General features: G+C 33.4%; 1 long non-coding RNA gene across 1 annotated transcript; it reads left to right on the forward strand.

Annotated features, from left to right (window-relative positions):
- Positions 1 to 3,412: 3,412 nt before the first annotated feature.
- LOC133823480 (uncharacterized) lies at positions 3,413 to 6,988 on the forward strand. Its single transcript, XR_009888361.1, has 3 exons — positions 3,413 to 3,915; positions 3,998 to 4,076; positions 6,745 to 6,988. It is a non-coding gene; the product is annotated as an uncharacterized LOC133823480 (long non-coding RNA).
- Positions 6,989 to 15,332: the final 8,344 nt, after the last annotated feature.

The following is a 15,332-nucleotide window of genomic DNA, read 5'->3' on the forward strand; positions in this document are numbered from 1 at the left end:
GATGATCGCCCTCACCTGCAAAAACATCAAGTATGAATGGACTGACAAGTGGGAGAAAAGTTTTCAGGAGCTGAAAATGAGATTGACGAGTGCCCTAATGCTAACAATCCCTAACGACACAGAGGGTTATACTATTTATAGCGATGCCTCAGGCCAAGGGTTGGGAGTAATGTTGATGCAGCATAGAAAAGTAATTGCTTATGCTTCTTGACAGCTAAAGAATTACGAGAAGAACTATCCACTCATGACCTGGAATTGGCATTGGTGTTTTTCGCACTGAAAAATCTGGAGGCACTCCTTGTATGGGATACACTGCGACATCTACACTGATCACAAAAGCCTAAAGTATTTCATCACTTAGAAGGAATTGAATATGAGATAGCATTGATGGCTGGAGCTGTTCAACGACTACGACTGCAACTTTTAGTACCACCCGAGAAAAGAAAACAAGGTCGTGGAAGCATTGAGTCAACAGCCAAGGGCTTATGTGATGACAGTGAAAGAGATTCCACAACAGCTACGTGTCGACCTTACTACGTTTGATTTGGAGATAGTAGTCGGTCAATTGGCTAACCACTTTATCGAGCCTACCATTATGGAAGCTACAAAAAGGGGGCAAATAGTCAATCCTTTGGTACAAAGACTGATGTACAAAGTGATGAAGGTGGTGGGACCAGGACTCCATATCTCCGATGACGGAGTACTGGGGTTGAAGGGCAAAATACGTGTTCCGGACGATGATGAAATCATGAAGTATATCTTTTTTTAGGGACATGATGCTCCTTATGCCATGCATCCGGGCACCATGACAATGTACCAATACTTGAAGAAGTACTTTTGGTGGCCTGGGATGAAAAAGGAGACACCAGAATATGTGGCACACTGCTTGACTTGTCAGTAAACAAAGGCCGAGCATCAAAGGCTAGTCGGATTGTTGAAGCCCTTATAAATTCTTGAATTAAAGTGGGAGATGGTCATTATGGACTTTGTCACAGGTCTACCAACCACCTCCAAGAGGCACGATGCCATTTGGGTTATCGTAGAAAGGCTGACTAAGTTTGCCCATTTATTGTCAATCAACGTAACTTATGGGGCACATAAGTTGGCAGATATTTACATTGCAGAAATAGTGAGACTGCATGGTGTACCCATCTCCATCGTGTCGTATCATGATAGACATTTCACTTCAGCATTCTAGGATAGAATCCAAACAAGGCTGGGTACTAAACTAAAGTTCAACACCTCTTTCCACTAGCAAACAGACGGTCAAAGCAAATAAATAATTCAGAGCTTGGAAGATATGCTAAGAGTCTGTTAACTCGAATTTCAAGGGTAATTGAATGAGAAGCTTCCACTAATAGAGTTTGTTTCAACAACAGCTATCATGATTCCATCAAGATAACTTCATATGAGGCCTTGTACGAAAGGAAATGTCGATCACTGATTCATTGGCACGAGGCTAGTGAAAGAAAGTTTCTCTAATCGGATGAGGTTGATCAAGTTACAGAGGACATCTGGCAGATAAGGTAACGCTTGAAAACTTCGGTAGATCGACAACAAAAATATTCCAACCGACGCAGGAGGCCACTGACATTTGAGGTTGGTAATAATGTGCTGCTAAAGGTACCTTCGCTTTGAGGGGTTATGCGGTTCGAGAAGAAAGGAAAGCTTAGCCCAAGGTTCGTTGGACCTTTCAAAATCATAGAGAGGATCGGGGAAGTAACTTATCATTTAGATCTTCTGCCCACCTTGTGCATGACGTGTTTCATGTATCCATGTTAAGAAAATATGTGCATGATCCCTGGCATGTACTCAACTATGAGCAACTGAGCATTGATCCTCAATTAATATATGAGGAGAAGCTGGTGATGATTCTAGACATGAAGGAAAAAGTGTTGAGGAATAAGACCGTACCATTGGTAAAGGTGCAGTGGTGTAACCACGACATAAAAGTGGCAGCCTGGGAAATAAAAGACAAGATGAGGGATTTGTATCCTTAATTGTTTTAAGTTTCAAGGACGAAACCTCAATAAATTGTAAGTATTGTAACGCCTTGCATTTCGAGTACCTTTAAACGAATATGGTCGCAATTGTTTTCCACGAGTTAAGAATATTATTTTAAATTATATTATATTAGTTTGGAATTTATTTGCATGAGTTATTACTAGCCAAATTATGAATTGGGTGATTAAAAGTCAAGATAAGACTTTCAGTCTTGGACCGACACAAAAATCCTAATCAGGTAAAAATCTCGAAAAATAAAATGATAAACTATTAAAAATATATTTTGGGCATAAAATACATTCATTAAAATTAAAGTTTGGTAAAAAAAATAATAAAGCTAAGAGCAAATGGAAATTTTAGGGAATTTTGTGTTAAATGCTTAAAGTTTTGCCTAATTATGGAATTTTATTCCATAAATGGACCTTAGTTTAAATTTTATTGTGTGATTAATTAAATTAAATGTGAGAGATATTTCATTTAATTATTATGTGTTTTTTTTTTTTTTTTAAAAAAAATTATAAGAGTTAAGAAGGTTATAGAAAATTGATTCAAGCTTTAATCGCATCAAATTAATGTTAATGACACAAAGTGACATAAAGTAAAAACACTTCAGTGATGCCCTAGGTAACTCGATAGTGACCTTTGATGGGGATATTTATTGGCTATATCTTAGTGTTGTGACTCGGTTCTCCCTTATTGATTAGCAAATATCTTGGAGGGCGTGGTACGCCCCAATTGTCAGAAATTGTCGAGCATTGGTCTTGAAATATATCGTGATATATTATATCTGTTTGCATTAGGATTTTCTGAGTGCATGGATTTATCTATTTATCTGAAATAGTTTGCCATTGGTTATCAGGCATAACCATTGGTTTTCCATAATACTTTTGTGTTCTTAAAATTGATTGCTTAGGGTTCGGATGGATCCGGAACTTTAATTTTGTTGAGCTATTGTTATCAGTGGTCAGTGACTACTTGTCTTCTCTACATACTTTTGTTTTAAAGTTAAACTTACTAAGCATTTTCTCTTGCCTAGTTGTTGTAACGTCCTACGTTTTCGGGTACCTTTAAACGACTCGGGTCGGGATTTTTCCCCCGGGTTAAGAATGTTATTTTAAATAATATTATATTTTGTTTGTAAGTATTCCATGAGTTATTGCTAGCCAAAATATGAATTTTGTGATTTTAAAAGTCAAGATAAGACTTTCGGTCCTGGACCGACACAAAAACCCTGATCGGGTAAAAATCTCGGAAAATAAAACGAAAAATCATGGCAATTATATTTTGGGCATAAAATACATTCATAAAAGTTAAAGTTTGGTCAAAAATAATAAACCTAAAAGAAAATGGAAATTTTAGGGCATTTTTGTGTTAAATGCCTAATTCTACCGAAATGGGGAATTTTATTCCATGAATGGACCTTAGGTTAAATTTTATTATGTGATTAATTAAATTAAATGTGAGAGACATTTAATTTAATTAATTAATGTTAAGTTTGGTGATTAAAACTTAATAAGAGTGAAAAAGGTGTCAAAAGCCAATTTGGACTTTTCTTCTTATGAAACCTTTTTTAACCTTTATTAAAAAAAAAAATGAAATGATCATATATGTAGCAAAGAGTGGCCGGCCATGTGGTGTTTTAGAGTGGTGTGAACCCAAATTTTATAAAATTTAAATGCCATTTAATTAAGAGGTCAAGTGGGCAAGTGGGTAGAAAAGCACTCAAGTACCTTGTGATATTTTGAAGAGTATTGTGAGCAATTCCCACACTAAGAACCGATCACTCTCCATCTCTCATTCACTATCATCTTTTTTTGAAGACCTCTCAAAGTGTTCTCTCCATTTTTCAAGCCCAAGAACACCAAGGAAACTTTGAGGCTAAGTCTTGGTCTAGGAAGTATTTTCCCTAAGGTAAACTTTCACTAATCTAGGCTTTTGTAAAGTTTTAAGCATAGAGTTTCAAATAGCTAATTGACTATGTTGTTGGGGGAAGTTTGTTAGGGTTTTTGAAAGGTTTTGAAGGAGTCAAAGCTTATAGGAAGGTCCAAGCCTTAAGCAAGAACACCAAGGAGGTAAAAAGTTTACTTTTGATGATTTTGGTTGTAGGGTTTTTAGTTTTAAGCATTATTTTTTATATCTAATGCTTAGAGTTTCTTTTTGAAGATGTAATAAGGTTATGGTAGTTGTTTAATAATTTTTATGATGCATGTGTATTGATTTTTGAAAATGGGAACCAAAACCCCCAAGGGTTTTGTAGGATACCCTAAAACAAAACATGTTTTGAGCTGTGACTTCCAAGGGGTCAAGCAGCCACTGTATATTTTTTTTGTAAAATTAAATTGTACTGTGATGTTGTTGAGATTGAGTACATAAAATTGAGCTTTTGAAACACTAAAAAATGTTTAGAAATGAGTAAGTTATGCTATTTCAAAGATTAGGAAAAAAACTGTTTTTTTCGTATTCTTATTTTCGGAACCAAGTTTGGACAGCCACTGTATAGGGCAAATGAACCCATTTTTTTCTAAAATTTTGTGAACATATTACTGGCATAACCTATTATTCCACTGTAAAATTTGGTAAGAAAATATTGAACGGTTTGAAAGTTATTAACTGTCAAAGTTTGGAAAAAATAAGGACTTGAAAATAAGGTCATTTTTACCTCATTGTTGGAAAATGATTTCACCAATCAAAAGTGCTCATTTTGACCTAAGATTTTACAAAGGCTTAAATGGCATAACAAAAATGGAATTGGGAAATTTTGGTAACAATTGGGTAAGTAAATTTCAAGTTATGAACTAACGAAGTATGTAGTTAAAAATGTGAAAAATAGGTTTTTCACACTTAGTGTAAAAATGAGATTTTGGAACATAAGGTAAAAAGTAAAATTTTGCTTATTTCAAGATATAAATTGGTAAGTCTTGAAATCATATTTTCACTAAAATTACCCCTTTGAGTTTAAATGAATTATTTTTATTAAAGAGTTTTTATTCTTTTTAAAAATAAGAGATTTAATTTATTAATAGTTAATAAATTAAAAGAGGGTTTAAAACCTTATATTTTGAGAAAATAATTAAATGAATTATTTTTCTAGTAAGTAAAAATTGATTAATTGCTTTTGGAAAATTAATTAGTCAAGATGAGAAATTTATAACGGTTTTCCTAATTAAGACAAATTAGGCAATTTTCTTAAATCGGTTTTTAGATATTAAAAACCTTAAGAAAACAAAAAGGAAAATTTAAAGAGTTTATTTTCTTTTAAAATAATTAAGGAATTTATTTGTATTTTCTGGATATAATACCGGCTAAAATCTTACATATTTTAACCGACTAGTCGAAAGTGCGGGTTAATAGCGATACCTTGAAAGAGTAAGATTTTTAGCGGGTTGTGGAGAAATACCATTGTGATACCCGAGCCTAGGTATCGAGACCTTAGGATAGGTCTCCCCGAGACTTAGGGTTTAGTCTCGAATATTTTGTATGACTTTCCTTAATAGGTTTAAAACCAAATAAGGATCATAAATCCTTACAAATGACTTTTATTAATATGACCAAACTGCCCAAAATAATAATAATGAATTATGAGTGCCATAATTAATCCGAGTATACTGTAGGGATAACTACAGTATTGGCTAAGCGTAACTGGACTGAACGTTGGAGGGTGAAAACCTGCTGAGCACTAAGGACTCCAAGTAAGTCAACTTATATTGTATGGCTGCAACATGAAATGATTATTGTCTTGTATGTTAGTATAGGGATACATGCATATATATAGGCTGTCATAGAAAGTTGCTTAGAGACGTTAGTCTAGTGAGTGCTGATTTAGAAAATATGAACGGTAGAAGTCCGTCATATCCTAGACGGTTGATCCCCGTCACACTGCTTGATTTTATTTATGTCCGGTTCATTACCGCGGCGAGTGGCCATGAGATGAGGATAAGCTGGTTAAACCTAGGGGCGCCAAGATAAATGGGACCTAGGGGCCCTCATGCTTACTTAATCATTGGACGGTTAGAATCCGAGCAAGTGCTCTGATAAGTTATTCCCGGATAGCAGCCGTGAATATTGGCCATTCCGTGAGAGTGCCTAGAGATACTAGGGGTTGCCAAGATAGAGTGAGGTTGAACACCCTAGGGGCAGCTGCTCACCAGCACCACTGATTAACATAGAAGTCTCCGTAAAATCGTGTAAATTGGATTACACTCTTGAATATGTAGCGATGCCCTAGGTAACACGATAGTTACCCTTGATGAGAATATTTATTGGCTAGATCTTAGTGTGGGGACTCAGTTCTCTTTTACAGATTAGCAATTATGTTGGAGGGCGCGTTACGCATGAATTGTTGGAAATTGTCGAGCGTTGGTCTCGAATTATGTGGTGATATAATATATCTGCTTGCTCTGGGATTTTCTGAGTGCAGGGATATAATTGTTGATAAGATATAGTTGTGATATAATATATCTGCTTGCTCTGGGATTTTCTGAGTGCAGGGATATAATTGTTGATAAGAATTAGCTGTGATATAATATATCTGTTTGTTCTGGGTTTTTTCTGAGTGCAGGATTTTTGTCTAGATGTGAATTAATTTATCCTTGGTTATCAGGCATGACCATAAGTTTGCCAGGACGCTTTAGCGTTCTTGAAATTGATTGTGTAGGGTCCGGATCCCTATTTCTCTATCTGCTTTGTTTGGAAGTTGATCTTACTAAGCGTTTTCGCTTACCTAGTTGTTTCATGTTGTAGGTAAGAACAAGGGCAAGGCAGAGCAGTGAGCGCTGGAGTCTTCCTTGCAAATGTACATGTGGACCGACCTTTTGGGAAGCCTTTTTATTTTTGGAAATGTTGTGTAATTTTCCTAAACTAGGCTCACTCTAATCTTTATAAAACATGTTTGTAACTAAATGTTAAGTATGGCCATACGACTTTTTAAAAAGTTTTTTTTTTCTATGGGTTTTTGAGACATTTTGTTAAATGAAAACATTTATATTTCCGCATTATCGAGTCTTGAAAAACCGGGTCGTTACAGTTGTTCCCTTTGTAGGTAAGAATAAGGGCAAAGCAGAGCAGTGAGTGTTGGAGTCTACTTTGTGGATGTTCATGTGGATCGACATTTTTTAAAGTTGTTTTGTTTTTGGAAATGTTGTTTTATTTTCATAAACAAGGCTCGGTTTACAAACTATGTTTGTATTAAATATTAAGTATGGCCATATGACTTTAAAAAGATTTTTTTATTCGATTTTTTGAGACATTTCGTGTAGCGTCTTGGAACTTTACTTAGTTAGAAAGTAGTAGCTTGTATTGCAGTATTTTAGTTTTTGTGGATATTGGTCAAAGTCGGGATTTCGTTAGAAACTCATAGAGATAGTTATCAATTTTATAAGTTTAGCCTATAGTTTAGAAATATTAATTTTAACATAAGGTTTGATAATATAGCTGGTCCTAAAAATGAAATTTATTATAACGTAAGGTTTAAATAGAATAATTAAGAGTATGACACTTGTCATATGAATGTTTATTGAGGATTTAAGGATTTTAGATGAATAAATTAATTAAGGATAAGTCTAGGAAGTCTAGAAGTTAGGATCATGTTCTCAGTCAAGGTGGTTTAAACAACTTCAAATGTGGTGAAAGTGTGCAAACTCGTGTTTAATATATCAGTGTAAGCCGATTTATCGTAGCTATAAGGGCTGATATATCGCCTATGATGATATGAAAAATACGTCGGCTTCGCATGAATGAAACCACAGAGCCTCGGGATTATGGTGGAGGTGATATATCGGCTCCATTTACCATTTTTTAATTTTCGTGGAATCTGAAGCTAGAAACAGCCCTCAACAACTTTAACTTGTTCCTAAACTTTTTTGACCAAGTTCTGGGCATCTGTTCAGCGAAAAATGTTATTTTTAATCATGTATTTATTCATTGAAATGAGAGTTACTTTCAATCCTTGAACTCTATAAATAGGACACTTCACTCGGCCATTTTCATCATCTTTCAAACACTTTTCAGAACCTTCAAGCTGTTATTTTTGTTCTAGAGAGAAACGCTAGGGTTTTGGGGTTAAAGCTTTCACATTTAAAACTTTTATAAACACTTGCGAAGTAAGATTATGTGTGATTTCGATGTTTGCGGTATAGATTGAAGCTCTAAGCTAATCAAAGGTGTTCGATTTCTTTGAAACTTAAGGTTTTTGGTAAGTCTTATTCCAATGGTTTAGATCTTTTCTTCATCTTCTTTTCTCTAGAGGACTTTTGGTTTCTTTATGTATGGTTTTAGGAGTTTCCGAACCCGCACTTGTGTTCAATATCCCGGATTTGGTAAGGAAAATGTAATGACCCAACTATTTCTAAGACCTTGGACCATTAAAACTACTAGACATAGCTACTATTTTGGAAACATACATAGGAAATAACATTACTTTATTTAAAACCCCAAAATAAATATTGTGCAAAATAAAAAGTAAAATATAAAATACGATATAGGTACTCATTGTTTAATAGATAAAAATATAAACCATAAACTTAAATCAATTGTTTAAAAAAACTAAGTGCGAAATTACAAAAGAAACATAATTCAAAAGACTTAAAAAAAATAACTTCATCCTCGATCGTCACACAGTCCATTCAATCCATTCATCCTCAACACACAAGCCAAGCTGCCATGAATCTTTCCGCCTTCCATAAATCATTTCCCTGCATCAAGCTAAGAAAATAAAGGAATGAGCCTAATGCCCAGCAAGGAAAATCTACTAACAACATATATCATAAAACATAAGATTATAACATAAGCATATGACTATAAAAACGTATATCATATAAGACTACAATATTAATGGCCATTAACTCATTAGCATGGCATGTGATAAACCATCTAGGTCCTCTGTCTACTAATCGAGGTAGGTTAGATCACATGGTAGTATATGATAACCCATCTAGGTCCTATGTCTACTAATCGAGGTAGGGTAAATCATAACTCTAAACCATGAAAATGATAAAAATTCTTGGGGTTTTCTATCTAAGCAACTATAAGCCCCAAGTGACTACAAGACATATCTATATATATATACATATCATAGCATAAAACATATCATAACATACGCATATAAACACATAAAATCTATCATATTTTCCTTACCAAAAACCAAGATATTTGAGAACAAGAACGGGATTAGAACACTCCTAAAAACCAACAGTGAGAATGGTGAGTTTCTAAAGAAAAGAGATTAAAAGAAAACTAAACCATCAAAGAAGAAACTTACCGAGAAGAACCTTAAGTTTTCAAGAAACTTAAACACCTAACCAAGAATCATAAATAAGAGTTAGGATTTCAAAGAAAATAAAAGAAAACTAAAGAACCATAAAGAATTGAACTTAAGGATAAGAATATCTTGAATGACCTTATGAATTAATCTAAACCTCCATACTGAAATCCCACTATATCTCACTTCCCAAGTGTTTAGAAAAGCTTAGAATGAATAAGCTTTTAACCCAAAACCCCAAGAGTTTCTCTCCATAGTAACACTAGCAACTTGGAGGCTATGAAGTCTACTTGAAGAATGAAGAAAATGGCTTAGTACTAGGTCCTATTTATAGAGTTCAATGAGTGAAACTAACCCCTTTTAATTATAATAAATAAATATATAAAAAATGAAAAAGATTTGAACTTTCATTCAACAGACGCCCCGAACTCGGTCAAAATCGTTCAAAGGCAGGTCCAAGTGGTTATGGCTATTTTTATAACTAAAAAATCCAAACTTTCAAAAATTAAAGCACAAGGGGCGATATATGAGCTGGTCCATTTTCCCGAGCCCTGTTCGAACATTCGTACAAATTCGACGTGTTTTTCGTATCTTCCGATGGCGATATATCGGCCCCTATACCTGCGATATATCGACATACGTTGATAAATCAAACACGTATTTGCACTTTTTCAACATATTTTGAATTGAGTAAACAGCTTTGACAGAGTCATTGTAACGACTCAGATTTTCAAGACTCGAAAATGCATAAATATAAATGTTTTCATTTAACAAAATGTCTCAAAAACCCGTATAAAAAAAACTTTTTAAAAAGTCGCATGGCCATACTTAACATTTAGTTACAAACATATTTTATAAAGAGTAGAGTGAGCCTAGTTTAGGAAAATTACACAATATTTCCAAAAATAAAACGACTTCCCAAAAGGTCAGTCCACATGTACATTTGCAAGGAAGACTCTAGCGCTCACTGCTCTATCTTGCCCTTGCTCTTACCTACAACAAGAAACAACTAGGTAAGCGAAAACGCTTAGTAAGTTCAACTTTAAAGCAAAAGCATGCCGAGAATTAGGGTTCCAGATCCATTCGGACCCTACACAATCAATTTCAAGAACGCAAAAGCGTCCTGACAAACTTATCATCATGCCTGATAACCAATGATAAATTATTTCCTATAAACAGATAAATTCCTGCACTCAGAAAATCCCAGAACAATCAGATATATTCTATCACAACTATATCTTATCAACCAATATATCCTTGCACTCAGAAAATCCCAAAGCAAGCAGATATATCATATCACAACTATATCTTATCAAAAAATATATCCTTACACTCATAAAATCCCAGAGCAAGCAGATATATCATATCACAATATAATTTGAGACCAACGCTCGACAATTTCCAAGAATTCGAGTGTAACACTCCTCCAACATAATTGCTAATCTGTAAGAGAGAACTGAGTCTCAACACTAAGATCTAGCCAATAAATATCCCCATCAAGGGTAACTATCCTGTTACCTAGGGCATCGCTACTTATCCAAGAGTTTAATCGAATTTACACGGTTTTACAGAGACTTCTATGCTAATCAGTGGTGCTGGTGAGCAGTTGCCCCTAGGGTGTTCAGCCTCACTAAATCTGGCAACCCCTAGTATCTCTAGGCACACTCACCGAATGGCCAATATTCACGGCTGCTATCCAAGAATAACTTATTAGAGCACTTTCTCGGGTTCTAACCGTTCACTGATTAAGTAAGTATGAGGGCCCCTAGGTCCCATTCATTTTGGCACCCCTAGGTTTAACCAGCGATCCTCACCTCTTGGCCACTCATTGCGATAATGAGTCGGACATAATAAAATCAAGCAGTGTGATGGGGATCAGCCGTCTAGGATATGATGGACATATACCGTTCATATTTTCTAAATCAGCACTCACTAGACTAACGTCTCTAAGCAACTTTCTACTACAGTATATATATGTGCATGTGTCCCTATACTAACACACAATACAATAATTCTTCCATGTTGCAGCCACACAATATAAGTTGACTTACTTGGAGTCCTTTAGCACTCAGTAGGTTTTCACCATCCAATGTTCAATCCAGTTACGCTTAGCCAATACTGTAGTTATCCATACAATATACTCGGATTAATTATGGCACTCATAATTCATTATTATTATTTTGGGCAGTTTGATCATTTTCAAAATCATTTGTAAGGATTAATGATCCTTATTTGGTTTTTAAACCCGTTAAGGAAATTCATACAAAAATATTTCAGACTACACTCTAAGTCTCGGGGAGAACTATCCTAATGGTCTCGATACCTAGGCTCGGGTATCACAATAGTATTTTCCCACAATCCGCTAAATATCTTATTCTTTAAGGGTATCACTATTAACCCGCACTATCGATAAGTCGGTTAAAATATGAAAGATTTTAGCCGGTATTATATTCATAAAATACTAATAAGTTCCTTAATTATTTTTAAAGAAAATCAACTCTTAATTTTCCTTTTATTTTACTTAAGGTTTTAATCTCTAAAAATCGTTTTAAGAAAATTATCTAATTTGTCTTAATTAGGAAAACCGTTAAAAATTTCCCTTCTTGACCAGTGAATTTTCCAAAATCAATTAATAAATTTTACTTACTAGAAAAATAATTCACTTAATTATTTTCTCAAAATATAGGGTTTTAAACCCTCTTTTAATTTATTAACTATTAATAAATAAAATCTTTTCTTTTTAAAAAGAATAAAAACTCTTTAATAAAAATAATTCACATTTAACTCAAAGTGGTAATTTTAATGAAAATATGTTTTCAAGACTTACCAAGTTTATATCTTGCAATAAGAAAAATTTTACTTTTTATCTTAAGTTCTAAAATCTCATTTTTTAAACCAAGTGTGAAAAGCCTATTTTTCACATTTTTAACTACAACTTTGTTAGTTCATAACTTTAAATATACTTACCCAATTATTACCAAAATTTCCCAATTCTATTTTTGGTATACCATTTAGGTCTTTGTAAAATATTAGGTCAAAATGAGCATTTTTTATTGGTGAAATTATTTTCCAACTATGAGGTAAAAAATGACCTTATTTTCAAGTCCTTATTTTTTCCAAATTTGATAGTTAATAACTTTCAAACCATTCAGTATTTTCTTACCAAATTTTACAGTGGAATACTAGGTTATACCAATAATATTTCTACCAAACTTTAGAAAAAAATGGGTTCATTTGCCTTATACAGTGGCTGTCCAAACTTGGTTCCAAAAATAAGAATACGAAAAACAAAACAGTTTTTTACCTAAACTTTGAAATAGCATAACTCACTCATTTGTAAACATTTTTTAGTGTTTCAAAAGCTCAATTTTATGTACTCAATCTCAACAACATCACAGTATAATTAAATTTTACAAAATCAATATACAGTGGATGCTAGACCCCTTGGAATTCACAACTCAAAACATGTATTTTGTTTTAAGGTTTCCTACTTTTGGGAGTTTTTGTCCCTATTTTCAAAAATCAATACACAAGCATCATAAAAATTATAAAACAAATACCATAACCTTCTTACATCACCAATAAGAAATTTTAAGCATTAACTATACAAAATAATGCTTAAAAATAAAAATCATACAATAATAACCATAAAAGTAAACTTTTTACCTCTTTGGTGTTCTTGCTTAAGGTGTGGATCTTCGTACTAGCTTTGGCTCCTTCAAAATCTTTTAAAAACACTAACCAACTCCCCCCAACAACATAAATAATTAGCTATTTGAAACTCTATGAATAAAACTTTACAAAGGTCTAAATTATTGAAACTTTACCTTAGGGAAAACCCTTCCTAGACCAAGCTTAGCTTCCAAGTCTCCTTAGTATTCTTGAGGTTGAAGGTGGAGAGGAAACTTTGAGAGAGTTTTCATAAAAAGATGATAGTGAAATGGGATAGAGGTGTGGTCGGTTAGGGAGGGTTAGCATAGTTTATCAAACTCTAAAATTCCTAAAAACACTTAAGTGCTTTACTACCCACTTGCCCACTTGACATTATCCCTAATTTTTAAATAAATGAGATTAAAGTTAATCAAAATCTTGTCATCCCCATTTAATTCTTCACATGGCTGGCCACCTTATCCTATATATCCATTTATATATATATTTATAAAGGTGAATCAATATTTCATAAGAAGAAAAGTCCAAATTGACTTTTGATACCTTTTTCACTGTTATTAAGTTTTAATTACAAAACTTAACATTAAATAATTAAATTAAATGCCTCTCATATTTAAATTAATTAATCACACTATAAAATTTAACCTAAGGTCCATTCATGGAATAAAATTCCTCATTTCGGTAAAATTAAGCATTTAACACAAAATGCCCTAAAATTTCCATTTTCTCTTAGGTTTATTATTTTTGACCAAAATTTAATTTTTAAGAATGTATTTTATGCCCATAATATATTTTCCATAGCTTTTCATTTTATTTTCCGAGATTTTTTTACTCGATCAGGGTTTTTGTGTCGGTCCAGGACCGAAAGTCTTATCTTGACTTTTAAATCACAAAATTCATAATTTGGCAGGCAATAACTCATGGAATAATTTCCAAACAAAATATAATATTATTTAAAATAATATTCTTAACTCGAGGAAAAATCTTATCCGAGTCGTTTAAAGGTACCCGAAAATACAGGACGTTACAGTCATAATACGATCCTAACAGCTGCTGGAAGGGTCTAAAGCTTCTATATCTTTCTTTTAATTAAATTGTTCATTAAAATACTTAAATCCTTAATAAACATGCATATGACAAGTGTCACCATCTTATTAGTTCTATCTAAACTTTAGGTTATAATAAATGACACCTCTATAATCAGCTATATTAATAAAACCTTATGTTATAATTAATATTCTTAAACTATAGGTTAAACTTATAAAAGCCATAACTATTGCTATGAGTGTCCAACTAAGTCCCAGCTTGAACCAAAATCCACGGAATCTAACATACTACAAACTAATACTAACTACTACTACTATTTAGCTAGCTAAGATAATATTCTGGGACACTATAGAAAATTAGGTAGTTTAGTTTATGACCTAATTACGTTTTGTATGACCTAACATTTCAAGTACAATAATGGGGTAAGTGTGTCTGAACCTAAGGTGTCCAATGATGTATGACAAACTTATGTCCGATAGGTTCGATTGCCAAAATTTTATGACGGACCTAAGTTGATGTCTGGTGTATGAGGGACTATTGTCCGGGGCTTAATTTCCACCCCTGTATATGCACTTAACTTTTTATTATATCTGACTTGTTAATATGACCTGTGACCTATTGTTATGATTATGACTTATGAACCATGATTTAGATTTTGATTTATGATTATGACTTAGGCTGTGATATGACCTAAAGTTTTATGTTGTATAAATAAGTTTTCTTATGACTCTAGTGAATTTATGGTATGTTTGATTATATGATTATATGAATAACTCTTGTTTGTATTATCTTTACTGGGCTTAGAAGCTCACCCCTTATGATGTTGTTATTTCAGGCAATTAAAGATAGAAAGGCAGGTGGCGAGTGGGACCAAGGAGCTTCGTGATATACTCGTGGGGAGCATATATTCGAGGAAGATCAAGCTGGCCTATTTTTATTAAAGCATGTTCCTTTTAAAGTTTTATTTAAATGTTTCTCATTTTATTATGTTAAAGAAAATTCTTTTATTTTTGTAAAACCATAGATCCATATATAGATTTTTATGTTTTCACTCAATAAAAGAGCAATGTTTATTATTATGATCCAGTGCTGTGTTCTCGATAATTTATGAGAAATTAGGGCGTTACAGGTGGTATCATAGCCCAAGGCTATATTTGTCCTGAATGTTCCCATGAAATACACACGATAGCTACAAAGGACCAACTCGCTACCAAGTAAGTATACACATTGTTTTAAAATTATGTTTGTAATGTCTTTCTTGTGTTATTTTCATAAATTAGCTTAATGGACTCTAGTGTGGTTAGAGAAGTTAAAGCTATAAGAAGAATACCAGACCTTGAGAATGAGTTAGAGAGAG

The sequence above is a fragment of the Humulus lupulus genome, chromosome 1, assembly GCF_963169125.1.
Source record: "Humulus lupulus chromosome 1, drHumLupu1.1, whole genome shotgun sequence".
NCBI classification, from domain to species: Eukaryota; Viridiplantae; Streptophyta; class Magnoliopsida; order Rosales; family Cannabaceae; genus Humulus; species Humulus lupulus.